Source organism: Herpailurus yagouaroundi, unplaced genomic scaffold, assembly GCF_014898765.1.
Source record: "Herpailurus yagouaroundi ecotype Mexico unplaced genomic scaffold, PumYag 181, whole genome shotgun sequence".
NCBI lineage: Eukaryota > Metazoa > Chordata > Mammalia > Carnivora > Felidae > Herpailurus > Herpailurus yagouaroundi.
The window spans coordinates 37,582,006-37,595,959 of NW_024412412.1; positions in this window are offsets into that span (position 1 = coordinate 37,582,006).

The following is a 13,954-nucleotide window of genomic DNA, read 5'->3' on the forward strand; positions in this document are numbered from 1 at the left end:
CCACACAATTCTGTAAGCCCAAATAAAGAAAAAATTCAAACCAACAAGCAGTATCTGCCTTGATTTTTCCCACAAGTCTGCTACTTAGTGCGCTAGATGTGGTGAAGACATAGTCATTCCTGACACTAAAGTCAATGGTTTCTAGTGTGTGGTCCAGGTGGAATCAGCCTTGCTCTGCAGTGTCCTGGGACAGGAAGTTGGCTGAAAAGCTGCCTAGCCTGAAACTGGGTCTGTTGGAACAATAACATTGTATCATGTCTTATCATATGCCAGGTTGTGTTCAGATCAAGACAGAGGATTCTGTTTCTGGCAGTCTCTGCTGAAGGGTCTTGAGCCACACAGCACATTCAGTTTTGGGGAAGGGAACAATAGCACACTCTGGCAACCCCCTATTTCCTTGTGGGTCTGAGACAAGCCTTAAAACCATAGACAGGGTCTACTTTGGTCTTGGAAGATATGGAAATTTAGTATAGGATATGCAGATAAAAGCCCCAGATGGCAAATAGTAATAGTAATAATAATAATAATGACAATAATAATATCAGCATAAAAATTTTGTGGCACTTTACAACATATAAGAATCCCCTCACTTGATTCAGTATGAACAGGGCAGGTGTTATTTGCTCCACAAATGTGTACATGGAGACAGACATTCCATGAGGTCCAGTGTCATGCTCAGATCATTTAACTAGTGGATGGCTGAGTCAGAACTCAAATCTAGGTCTCCTTACTTCAGCCCACTAAACACTGAACACTAAAAGGAAGATTCTGTAAAATGAACCTATTTCCTTCTCTGAGTAATTGATCAGTAAAAATGGTGGTTACAAAAGCCATTTACAATACATGTTTTACCTGATTTTTATCCAGATGACAATCATCATTTATGATTGCAAAAACAAAACAAAACAAAAAAAAAAAACACTTGATTTTCTGTTTCTTTCAATCCAGCAGGAGAAGGAAAGGAAAGAAGTTCTGAGCTAAATTTACTGTTCTACTTTCTAGAAAAAATTATTCTTCAATTCATACCTCTATACCACAAACATTCAGAAACATACCTGGAACCATTTCCAGATCATTCATTTAAGTTAAAGATGATCCCACAAGATCGAAGAGTTTGGAGAAAGAAGGAGCTGGCATGCAGAATGTGTAGTCATACATTTAATTCCTTATACTGAATTCACAGGATTTGCTTTAACCAGTTCTCTGCAAAGAGGCTTTGCTCAATTTATAGCCTGGAAACAGAGTTCTAACAACACTTTGTTTAGAATGAACTTCTACTAAGACAAATCATGGATATTCTGGGTTGTCACAATAATATTTAATTTGGGTGGTATCTACTTCCTTTTTAGAACCTTCAACTGGAAGATCCTTGTAAAATCTTCAAATTATTCCATTACTCCTGGGCTAGATTCTATCTTAAATCATGTAACCCTCTTTTTTGAGTTAAGTTACCATAAATACATACATATGTACATACATATATGAATAACATTTTTAAAAAGCAAACCTAACAAATATATCTGAGAGTTTTGGAAATATGTATCAAAATATGCAAATGAAATTATAGGTGGTGCTAAGGAAAATGGTATTAGAATCAGTGATTGAAAGTGCTGGATAAGCACTCTCAACAATAGCCAAATTGTGGAAAGAGCCTAAATGTCCATCAACTGATGAATGGATAAAGAAATTGTGGTTTATATACACAATGGAATACTACATGGCAATGAGAAAGAATGAAATACGGCCCTTTGTAGCATCGTGGATGGAACTGGAGAGTGTGATGCTAAGTGAAATAAGCCATACAGAGAAAGACAGATACCATATGGTTTCACTCTTATGTGGATCTTGAGAAACTTAACAGAAACCCATGGGGCAGGGGAAAGAAAAAAAAAAAAAGAGGTTAGAGTGGGAGAGAGCCAAAGCATAAGAGACTGTTAAAAACTGAGAACAGGGGCGCCTGGGTGGCACAGTCGGTTAAGCGTCCGAGTTCAGCCAGGTCACGATCTCGCGGTCCGGGAGTTCGAGCCCTGCGTCAGGCTCTGGGCTGATGGCTCAGAGCCTGGAGCCTGTTTCCGATTCTGTGTCTCCCTCTCTCTCTGCCCCTCCCCCGTTCATGCTCTGTCTCTCTCTGTCCCAAAAATAAATAAACGTTGAAAAAAAAATTTAAAAAAAAATAAAAAAAAAAACTGAGAACAAACTGAGGGTTGATGGGGGGTGGGAGGGAGGGTGGGGTGGGTGATGGGTATTGAGGAGGGCACCTTTTGGGATGAGCACTGGGTGTTGTAAACCAATTTGACAATAAATTTCATATATTGAAAAAAAAAAAAAAGAAAGTGCTGGATAAGAGCTTGCCTACCATTCAGTTCAGTGTTGTGCAGTGTTTTCTGTATGGATCCCTTTTGACAAACATAAAGATCTCATAGCCTGTTTCTAGGTTAGTCAAAATTTAAGTGTTGCCATAAAAAGCAAATTAAGAAAAGAATAATAAATAAATAAAAGCAATACATCAAAACTCTGCTTTGTATTTCTTTTTATTTCTTTTTAAGTTTTCTTTAAATTCCAGTTAGGTAACATACAGTTTAATAGTAGTTTCATGTGTATAATATAGTGATTCAACACATTCATACAATACCCAGAGTTCCTCACAGCAAGTGTACTCCTTAATCCCCATCATTTATTCCACTCACCCCCCTCCCCATTTTCCCTCTGGTAACCATCAGTTTGTTCTCTAGAGTCAAGAGTTTGTTTCTTTGTCTCTTTGTCTTTTTTGCACTTAGCTTGTTTGTTTTGTTTCTTAAATTCCACATATTAGTGGGATCATATGGTATTTGTCTTTCTTTTACTGACTTAATTTGCTTAGTATAATACTCTCTAGCTCCATCCACGTCACTGCAAATGGCAAAATTTTATCCTTTTTGATGGCCAAGTAATATTCCATTGTGTATGTATGCCACAACTTCTTTATTTTCATCAGTCAATAGACACTTGGGCTGTTTCCACAATTTGCTATTGTAGATAATGCTGCTATAAACATCAGGGTGCATGTATCCCTTTGCATTAGCATATTTGTGTTCTTTGGGTAAAAAGCTAGTAGTGCAATTGCTGGACTGCAGGGCAGTTCTACTTTTAACTTTTTGAGGCATCTCCATATTATTTTCCCACCAACAATCTGCTTTGTTTTTAATCTCATATCATCTCCTCACCAATTTTTGATATGTCTCTCAGAATAAAAATAATCTGAACCCAACAATACCTTTGTATAATAGAAGGACCCAGCCAAGTTTCCAAGAGAAGGATAGTGACTTGATCAGCATTGTGACCTAAGAGAGACCTGAACTGGAGAATCAGATAGTCAAATCAGGTATAGATCCTCCCTTTAGCCTGTATGATCCTATAACTACCTAAGTTTTCTCACCCTTATAAGGATTTAAACAATAACAACCTTGTTTTGCTTCTTTACATAAAAATGCATCAAGAGCAAGACAGATGATGATTATAAAAGCCATTTGAGAGGGGAAAAAACATTTGCATATGGTATGAGGGATGCTCACAATTACTCAGAAACAGGTTGATAAAGTGATTATTCCTCCAATGGGAGGGTTTCTAATACATTTGGCTTCAGAGACTATACCTCCACCTCACAGTTTATTGCTCACCTTTCCATGACTCTTTCAATTCTTTTCTGTGGAAGTCAGTTGTTACAAAGCCTCTGGACTCACCACCTTTTTTCCTGTTTGGACTCCTAAAATTCTCTGCACAAGATAGGAAAGTTAGAAGCTGAAGAAAGTCACTTCCTGAAAACACACACACTTGATGTGTGACTCTGGGATATGGGCAGTGCCACTTGAGGCCCAGTGACATAGGTGCACATAGAGCTGAGAAATGTCTCCTTTCTGCCCTGAAACCCAGAGCATCCAGGTCCCTCAGAAGAGAAGAAAAACAGAAAGAGTAGCAGCAGCAGGAGTGCCCAGCAGGATACAGGGTTAGAGAAGCAGTATTTTCAGGCAATGATGATGATATAGAACCTCCTACAAAAAGTGGCTTCTCAGACACAGACCTCCATAACGAAAGAGCCTCAAGAGAAGATGATGAGTCCAGGGAACCTGGGTCAGTTGGTTGAGTGTCTGACTCTTGATTTTGGCTCAGGTCATGATCTCCTGCTTCATGAGATCAAGCTCAGTGTTGGGCTCTGTGTTGACAACATGGAGCCTGCTTGGGATTCTCTCTGTCCCCCTCTCTCCGCCCCTTCCCAATTTGCACTCTCTCTTTCTCAAAATAAACAAACTTTAAAAAAGGATAGAGAGAACATGAGTCCTATTGGCACCAACTTGCAAGAGTCTCCAGGGGCCAAATCTGAGATGATTATAAAACCATGGAATAAAATAAGGGTTCTTATGTCCATACTAATATAAATAACGAATCATTAAATAAGTGGAGGATAAAAGAAAGCTCATTCTTAGCATAGAATTCCAACTAACAAATGTAAAAGGACTGATGGAAATAAGACAATACCATTTGGCAAACACAACAGTGATTACTGTTACAGGCAAGAAACATCAATATAGGCTAAACTTAATTGGCAAAGGTGTGATGAAAACATGGTGTTTATGTGTTCTCAAAATATCTCTCCACAACATACTTTTCCAAAAGGAAAAAAAAAAAAAGTAACTTTACTATGGAGAAACTTACCAGACAGCACTGTAGCAAGCAGTCAAAATTAAAGTCACCTGTAAAGGGGCAAATGACATCATGTGTGTCCTTATATGTACTGAGAAGGTCAACATCACTTCTATGATAATCTTGCCCAAAATGCATAACTTGAACTTAAATCATGAAGAAACATTAAACAGCGTTGCATTGAAGAACACTACACTGTCAGTGCTCTGCAAAAGTATCAGGGTCAGGAAAGTCAAAGAAAGACTGGGAAACTATGTCAGATTCAAGGTTACTAAGGAGAAGTGACAAACAAAAATGCAATATATGATTCTGGACTGGATATTGGAGCATAAAAAGTTACATTAGTCAATTATTAATAGACTAGATAATAGTGTCATTTATGCAATGTTAATTTATTCACTGTGATCATTGGACTATGGTTATATAAAATGTTAACATTTGGGGAATATGGATGAAAGTATACTAGAATTCTTTGAATTATTCTTGTAACTTCTATGTAAGTCTGAAATTATTTCAAAATGAGAAGTTTGAAAAATTAAAAAAGAAAAGGAAAACACAAGTACATGTGAGGCTCTCCAGGGTTTCAGAAATAACTGGAGTTGGGTGAGGGTATGGTTAGGAGATCTTTGGTAAGGTGTGGGAGAGTACTACAGTAGAAGTATCTACTACCTTTTGGATATTATATTAAATGTAGCACTTCAGAGTTTATATGGCTATTTTGGGGGTAAGTAGAAGAGTGCATATAAAATGCTTAGAACAGTCAATAGCCCAGGGTAAGTGCTTAATAAATGCTAGTCACTGCTAATGTCGTCATAATTGCTGCCATCATTGTTACAAGTTGGTGATGCCTAGAGGTGTTCTGGTTACACACACATTTCAATTGGAAATTTTCACATCTACTATAGTTTTTTTCCCCCAGTTAGATTTCTCTCAATTTGACTCTTACTCAACTGTACTATAATTTGTTAGGAAATTAAAAATAAAATAGATTGATTGATTTATAAATGTGTCTTTAGATATTTTGTAAGAATGACAGAATTAGAGAATGAATTTGATTTACTCTACTAAACCTTCAATGGAGGTGCTGGTAAGCAGAGAAACAGCTGAATCAGTAGCAAAAAGAGGAGGAGAGAATTTTTCCACAAAATGAGGGAAACTTAAAAAACATCAATTCTACCAAAGTGTTTCCCTAGAAGGAATGAACATTCACATTCAAAGTGGTGACATCATTATACAACCTTTCGTCCAGCATCCCAGTGTCTGCTGTCTGTGGTAGACTTAACAGGGTGACTGTAATTTAATTTTGAGAGTGAAATGGGTGCTAAAAATAATTAACAGGAATTAATTTCTCTAGAGTAGTGTAAACCAAGACAGTCTCGTACAAACATGATATACCAGCATCTTATCTGTAAAGTGATGCTAGTCCTCTGCTCGTGTGCAAATACTAAGTCACCACGTGAGAGCAGCCTGCATGCCTCTTCAGATGGCAGACAGCTTTCACAAAGCATTGCTAGTATTCAAGAAGGACAGACAAAATGACTGTTGACACCCCCATCCCCCAAAACACACACACATACTCACTTCCCTTTCTATGCAGTCTTACTCTGCTGGGGAAAGACCTTAAAGTCCCATTCAGATTATGCAATACCATTTTCATGGCCGCACCTATACCCAACTCCCACCTCTGTTATGGGATGGGAGTGTAGCTGGTCCAGTACCTGAGATACTTTCTGCTCAACAGTGATATGACAGGTGCTAAAAGAATCCTGCAGCCCCCCAAATAGTCCTCCACACTCTTCTGTTTGCTTTTCTTTGAAATTCCTTAACAGAGGATAAAGCTTGTGTCCAGAAATTAGGGAGATGGGGAGAAGAAGGAGTATAGAAAAAAGAACAATAAACTTGGAAGACATGGATTTCAGTCCTAGCTTGCAGCTTTGATGTTTATCACTTGCCCTTTTGAGAGCCCTTTAACTCTCCCAATGACAGGTTTTGCTTGTCTAAAGAGGGGACTGTGAAACTTGCTGTGGAGCTTCTTTGACGGTTTAATGGTTGAAGCTGCTGGGTGCATTTGAAGCGGCATTGTTCTTGTGAAAGCTGGTGATAAAATGTACTCATTCCTGGAAGAAAGGACATATTGAGATTACAAATGATGGAAAGCAGTCAAGCCCATGGTTGGAGAATTGGATGCTGAATGTTATACTTACAGATACATTCGAAAAATGTTTAGAAGTAAACAGGATTTGAGTTGTTTTTAGAGCATTAAACAATCAACATTTGTATATTTCATAGATACCAGTTATAAAAAGTACAATATGGTTTATCTCTTTTCCTGCATTCCATGAAGCTTAGATAACAGACCAAGAAAAGAAGATAAAAGCAAATTTCCCTTGGCTCCTGGCTTCATGATTCTCTTGCTCATGTTTATGGAGTGCCAGGTAATTTTCAGTTCTTAATCTTAATAAGATGTTCTGAAGGGAAGCAACTTACATTAGTCAGGAACCAACCATGAGACAGACCACACAGTCAGTTGGATAGAGAAAGTTTAAAATAAAGAGTTATTTATTTTTTAAGTTTATTTATTTATTTTGAGAGAGAGAGAGAAAGCATGTGTGCGTGCACACACGCACATGAGTTGGAAAGGGGCAGAGATGGGGAGAAAGAATCCCAATATGGGGCTTGATCTCACCAACTGTGAGATCATGACCTGAGCCAAAATCAAGACTCAGATGTCTAACCAACTGACCCACTCAGGTGTCCCTAAAATAAAGAGTTATTAACTATGACAGGACATTGAAGTTATGGGGTATTGGTTAGTAAGGAGGAAATAGAACCCTGAAGAATATAGGATTGCAGATATCAAGAGAAGTCACTTTCCCTATGGCTGAGATCCAGACCTCCTGTAGGGCACAGTCATGACTCCCTGGAGGGCCATGAAGTTGCTCAGGTAACATGCTGGTTGAACTTGCTGGAAATCTGTCCTCTAACATGCCAGGGAGAGCTGCTTACAAGGAGGTGTCATGCCTCAGAGTTCATTGCAAAGCTTCCCAGGGAGTTGCTAAGGAATGCTACTGGGCATTGGGCCCTGAAGGAGCTGGGTGCTGAAGAAGTAATTCACCTGAAGAAGTTAATGTTGGACAGATCATGCACTGCTAGAGCTTTGAGAGAGGAGCACTCTGGAACCAGTAAGAGAAAAAAACCCTCCTCTGGCAGTGTCTCTCCAGCATTCCACTAACAAAAATTAACATTGTGTCAACTGGCAAAAGAGAAATATTTGCAGGATCCAACTCCATCTGCCATAGTGATAAAGAGTGAATTTTGAGCTGAGAGACAATACATTGATAGCTGATATAGACTGTGATATATTACAAGAAACATTAGGCTCCTCTAGATCCAGTACTATGTCTTACTGGATGTAGGGCCTCAGGCAGGTTCAACTCTGAGCCTCAAATTCCATGACTACAAAATGGAATCCTATATTTTTCTCCCTCAGGCCATGGTGAGAGTCAAATCAGATAGGGGAATTGTATATCACTAGTAAGAAGAGTAGCAGAGTCACTATAACCCAGTGCTTTAAATGATGGATTCTAGTGACAGATTGCTTATACCACCATTCTCTACTCACTAGCTAGGTGACCATGGGCAATCCACTTCCCTTCTGGGCCTTATTTCCTTATGCATAATGATGACCCCCACCTCATTATTACATTGTTGTAAGAAGTCAAAGAGATAACCCACTCAAGAATGTTTGAACAATATTAACACAAAATAAACCTAATTGTTGTTATTCACTTATATAATGCAATTATTTGAAATAATATAGTTATATGTTTACTTTTCCCTTACTATGTATTCACTCATTTTTATTCATCAGTGCCTACTATTTGTATGTATTATGCTAAGTGTTGCTTTAGAAGCCCAGGAACAGAGACCATTTTGATGAGTGAGAGGTATAACATTTTCAGAGATGTGCTTCCTTAGCAGGAAATGCTGTTCATTTTTCTCAAGACCAGAAAAACCATCCATAAGTACTTGAATTTCTAAAATTAGCCCAGTGTGGTTTCTGTAATTCCAAGCATTTAAACTCTAAACAAGCTTTTATTTTGAAAGAAAGTTTTACAAGAATTTTTCAAAATATTTTCTGGATTGAGGTTTTTCTATGTTTTAATTAATGTAGGTAAATATGAAGTGTGCAAACCACTAAACAATTCCTTTGCAGGCATGGGGTCCACCAGGACTTTCAAGGCTTCACTCATACCATTCTGCTTTTGAATGGCAGATGCTGGAAGGAGATGTCAATTGGAACTACATTAAAGCATGGGCAAAGCCCACTGTGTCTGCATTAGTCTTATAAATAAATTCCCTGATTGTAGTCTCTTTTTGCCCTTTAATCCTTCTAGTGAAGGGATTTCCAATTTTGGCACAATTGAAATTTTGTGTTGGATTATTTCTTGTTGTAGTAGGCTGGTCAGTGCATTACAGGGTGCTTAGCAGTATCCCTGGCCAATATTTCTAGATGCCAGTAGCACCTCCCATGCCACTCTGAAACATAAAAGTCTCCAGAAGTTGTCAAATGTACATTGCATACAAAATCACTCCTGGTTGAAAACCACTGATAGCTGTTAAGAATCTTCCTGAAGCAAGACTTATAACAGCCTGAATTAAGTCCACATTCTTTAACTTAGCACTCAAGGCTCTTCAGCAACCTGACTCCTATATTACCCAGTCTTATCTACTTTCCCTTTGACTCCAAACAGTAAATTTGCCCAGGGTTCCCAGAATGTTTCTTTTACAGCTCTTGGATCTTGCTGTTCTTTCTTTACATTTCCATTTCTCTCTGCTCTGACTACCCAAGGAAGATATGAATAAGTGGAACAAGATAACTTGTTTTGGATTTAAAAAAAACCTCAATATTGTAAAGAGGTCACGTCTCCTCAAAATCATTTATAATTAATATGATCCCAGTAAAAACGCCAAGAAAATGTTTTTATTATTTTTTAAAATTTTTAAATGTTTTATTTATTTTTGACTGAGAGAGAGAGACAGAGCACGGGCAGGGGAGGGGCAGAGAGAGAGGGAGACACAGAATCCGAAGCAGGATCTAGGCTCTGAGCTGTCAGCACAAAGCCCGTCACAGGACTCAAACCCATGAACAGTGAAATCATGACCTGAGCCAAAGTTGAACGCTTAACCAACTGGGCCACCCAGGCAACCCAAGAAAATGTTTTTAGAAGCTAGACTAGCTTCTCTTAAATTTTAATATAGAAAATAAACATATGAGAATAACTAGAAAAAATTTGAAGAGTATCAAGGTACAAATCCTACAAGTTATTAAAATATATTATGAAGTTATAGTAATTGAAACAATTATAGTATGACATATTTACAGATCAATCAATACAATTAAATAGATGTTTTAGAAATATGACCTAATGAACCCTCTTGCACTGTTGGTGGGAATGCAAATTGGTGCAGCCGCTCTGGAAAGCAGTGTGGAGGTTCCTCAGAAAATTAAAAATAGACCTACCCTATGACCCAGCAATAGCACTGCTAGGAATTTATCCAAGGGACATAGGAGTACTGATGCATAGGGGCACTTGTACCCCAATGTTCATAGCAGCACTCTCAACAATAGCCAAATTATGGAAAGAGCCTAAATGTCCATCAACTGATGAATGGATCAAGAAATTGTGGTTTATATACACTATGGAATACTACGTGGCAATGAGAAAAAATGAAATATGGCCTTTTGTAGCAACTTGGATGGAACTGGAGAGTGTGATGCTAAGTGAAATAAGCCATACAGAGAAAGACAGATACCATATGTTTTCACTCTTATGTGGATCCTGAGAAACTAAACAGGAACCCATGGGGGAGGGGAAGAAAAAAAAATAAAAAAGAGGTTAGAGTGGGAGAGAGCCAAAGCATAAGAGACTGTTGAGAACTGAGAGCAAACTGAGGGTTGATGGGGGGTGGGAGGGAGGAGAGGGTGGGTGATGGGTCTTGAGGAGGGCACCTTTTGGGATGAGCACTGGGTGTTGTATGGAAACCAATTTGACAATAAATTTCATATATAAATAAAAAATAAAAATAAAAAATAAAAATAAAAAAATAAATAAAAAAAAATAAAAAAAAGAAATATGACCTAATGTATGTGTGAACTTAATATATAATAAAAAAGGCATTCCAAATCATGGGAGGAATCATGGTTCAGTTTGAAAACAGCAAGCTAGCCATTTGGAAAAAATAAATCCCTACCTTACTTCTTACATTAAATTATTTCCCTGGTGGTCCATAAATATAAACATTATAAAATAAACCACAGGTACCTAAGGAAAAAAAATGGGATAATTTTGTTAGGAATGTCTAAGTAAGAAACAAAACTCAGGACTATGAGAGGAAAATATTGATAATTTATTTAATAAAAATTTGTGCTTTACAAAAACACCATAACAAAAAGACAAAAATAATTAGCAATGAATGATATTGGTTAGACATGAGGTTAAACAAAGGGTTCATTTTTTAAAATATAAAGAGTTTATAGAGAAATAAGAATCAAATCAAATATAAAAATGAGAAATAGGAATGGACAAGAGCTGCAGAAAAAAGGAGATAAAAATCTTAGCTTATTCTCAAAATCAGCCTTATTATACAAAACATAAAATAATGACGTTCCATTTTTATCTATTAAAATATCAAAGTTTTTCACAAGCAAAATTTTTATATGAGTGTAGGGAAATAGTACACTCTTACATTGCTACAACTTAAAGGGAGAACAATTTGGCAATATCTTTCAAAATCCTAAATGCACATATCCAGCCATTCCATTTAGAAGAATTATCCTACAGATAAACCATATGATACATGCATAGGCATATTGTGCAAGGATATTCAATGAAGAACTGTTTAGTGATTAGTTAATAGCCAAAAGACCTGAAAACACTCATCAACATGAGTGTGTATGTGTGTATATAGAAAACTTCTGGAAAATGACATGCAGAATTCATTAAGTTTACTTCTGAGGAAGAAATGTTTGGGAATTAATCAGGGAGGAGGATTGTAATCCTTACAAGAGTAAGTAATCACTTACTCTTGGGTTCTATTGATTTTTTAAAAAATATACATGATTTGCTTTGTTTTATTAAGAAATAATAAAATTTTGTCATTAAAAATAATAAAAATAAGAATAAGAATAAAACCTTCCTAAAACATTTTGTGATTGCCCTTGCCCACAGTATTATCACCTTCATCTGTGTTCATGGCACATTCACTTATATCTCTCATTTTCAATTATCAGTGTCCTCTTGTGAGTTCCCATGTAATTGTTCATTTATCTCTATTCTCCCCAATTACACTGTTTAATGTTTTGAACTCCTTTGGATTCCCCGTGATACTAGTATAGAATCTTAAAAACAGTAAATCCTCAACTGACATGTTTGAAGTATTATGATCACTTCTTAAAAATGATGGTACGTTAAACTCTGAATAATCAAATATTTCACAATACTAGGCACTTAGAGACTAGGAATTGGAAAGAAGATTATCAAGGGAAAATAAAACATCAAGCATGGATACCACCTAGTCACTTTGCAGATAAGAAAGTGAGGCCCAGTGAAACAAAACAAGTCACCCAAATTACCCAAATAGTAGCAGAGTTGAGACTAGAACCCAGGTCTTAAGCAACAATACTAACAACAATAATGATAGTAAAACAATCTCTACTCTGAAAAGAAAGACAACAAATGACAATAATTTTTAAAGATTTTTTTGTACAGTTCTAAGACACTATCAGAAAATCAAGCATCTTATATTTCTGAATCTTCTCCAGCTGGAAAATTACATTTCCTGTTATCTCATTGTTTTCCAAACCTATCTAATGATAAGAATTACTCAGTTCTCTGGAAAACATAGGAATCTAGGTAAATTGGTATTTTTTAAAAACAAGCAACTGAAGTAGTAAGTAGTTCTTATGACTGAGCAAGTTTACAAAATACTGCTCATTTCATCCTCAAAATAAGCCTGTAAAGTAGACAAAATATATACTCCTAATCCTCATTTAATAAATGAGGAAAGTGAGGCTCATTGAGGCTCACTTCTCTTTTATAGTCTAAATTATTTACCTTCAGCAATGAGAAAGGAAAATATTTTGTGATGCTAGAATATCAACATCCTAATTAAAGTTGCAACTCATGGGGAACCTGGGTGGCTCAGTCGGTTAGGCTCAAGTCATGATCTCACTATTTGTGAGTTCAAGTTCCATATCAGGCTCCTTGCTGACAGGTCGGAGCCTGGAGCTTGCTTAAGATTATGTGTCTTCCTTGCTCTCTGCCCTTTCCCTTCTTGTACTCTGTCTCTCTCTCTCACTCTCACTCTCTCAAAAATAAAAATAAACATTAAAAAAAATTGCCACTCATAACTGGATGAAACTCTGCTCTTTAGGTCACAAAGAATGAGTTGGGGGGGGCACAAACCTAAATGCATACATAAATACTATCCAACTATTTCCATTTCTGAATAAAAACACAGAACAAAAATCAGAAAGGGAAATTTTGCAATTCAATGAGCTAATCTTGACCTGCCACTAAATCTGTTCTCATTTAGAAGGCCTTTTTTAAGACTTTGTGGGAGGAGGAAGTAATTGTATGAATCATGCTGCTACTTGACTTAAAAAAAAAAAAAATTTAAGGAGAAAAGGGGAAATTGTGCCTTGAACCTACACATGTCCACCAGAAACTGGGACAGAGGTTACAAGCTAAATTTGTTCAGGATTATCTAGACTGGAGGAAACTCCCCTCTGATCATCCTCCAAGAAACCTTTCATGGCCTTTTCTCTTCAACTTCAAAGTGTAGTCAAATTTTGAATGGTCAACATGAGGGAATTAGCCATTTCTGAGAATTTTAATTTTAATGGGTGAAAGTCTATGCCTTTAAGCACTAAAATATGAATACATTCTAGATGCTTTGAATAGAAATCAATGTAAAATATATGTTTGCAGACTTTTGTACAGATGACATTGAGCAGATTCTAATTTTTTTGTATCATTAAGGGTCATCACCACAAATACCAGCCCTAGTAAATTGCTGTGAAGATCATGATTACAATCCGATCCTAAAAAGTACATTGGAAATTATAATGTTGGTCTTTTCATCCCTAAACTAAAATTAAATTCTTATGTTGATGTACCTAGTTTTTAATTTGCCTTTGTTTTAAAAGATTTTAGTATCTAAAGAACTGTTAGTAATACTTTCACATGACTCTTTCCTGTAGTGAGATCAAAAG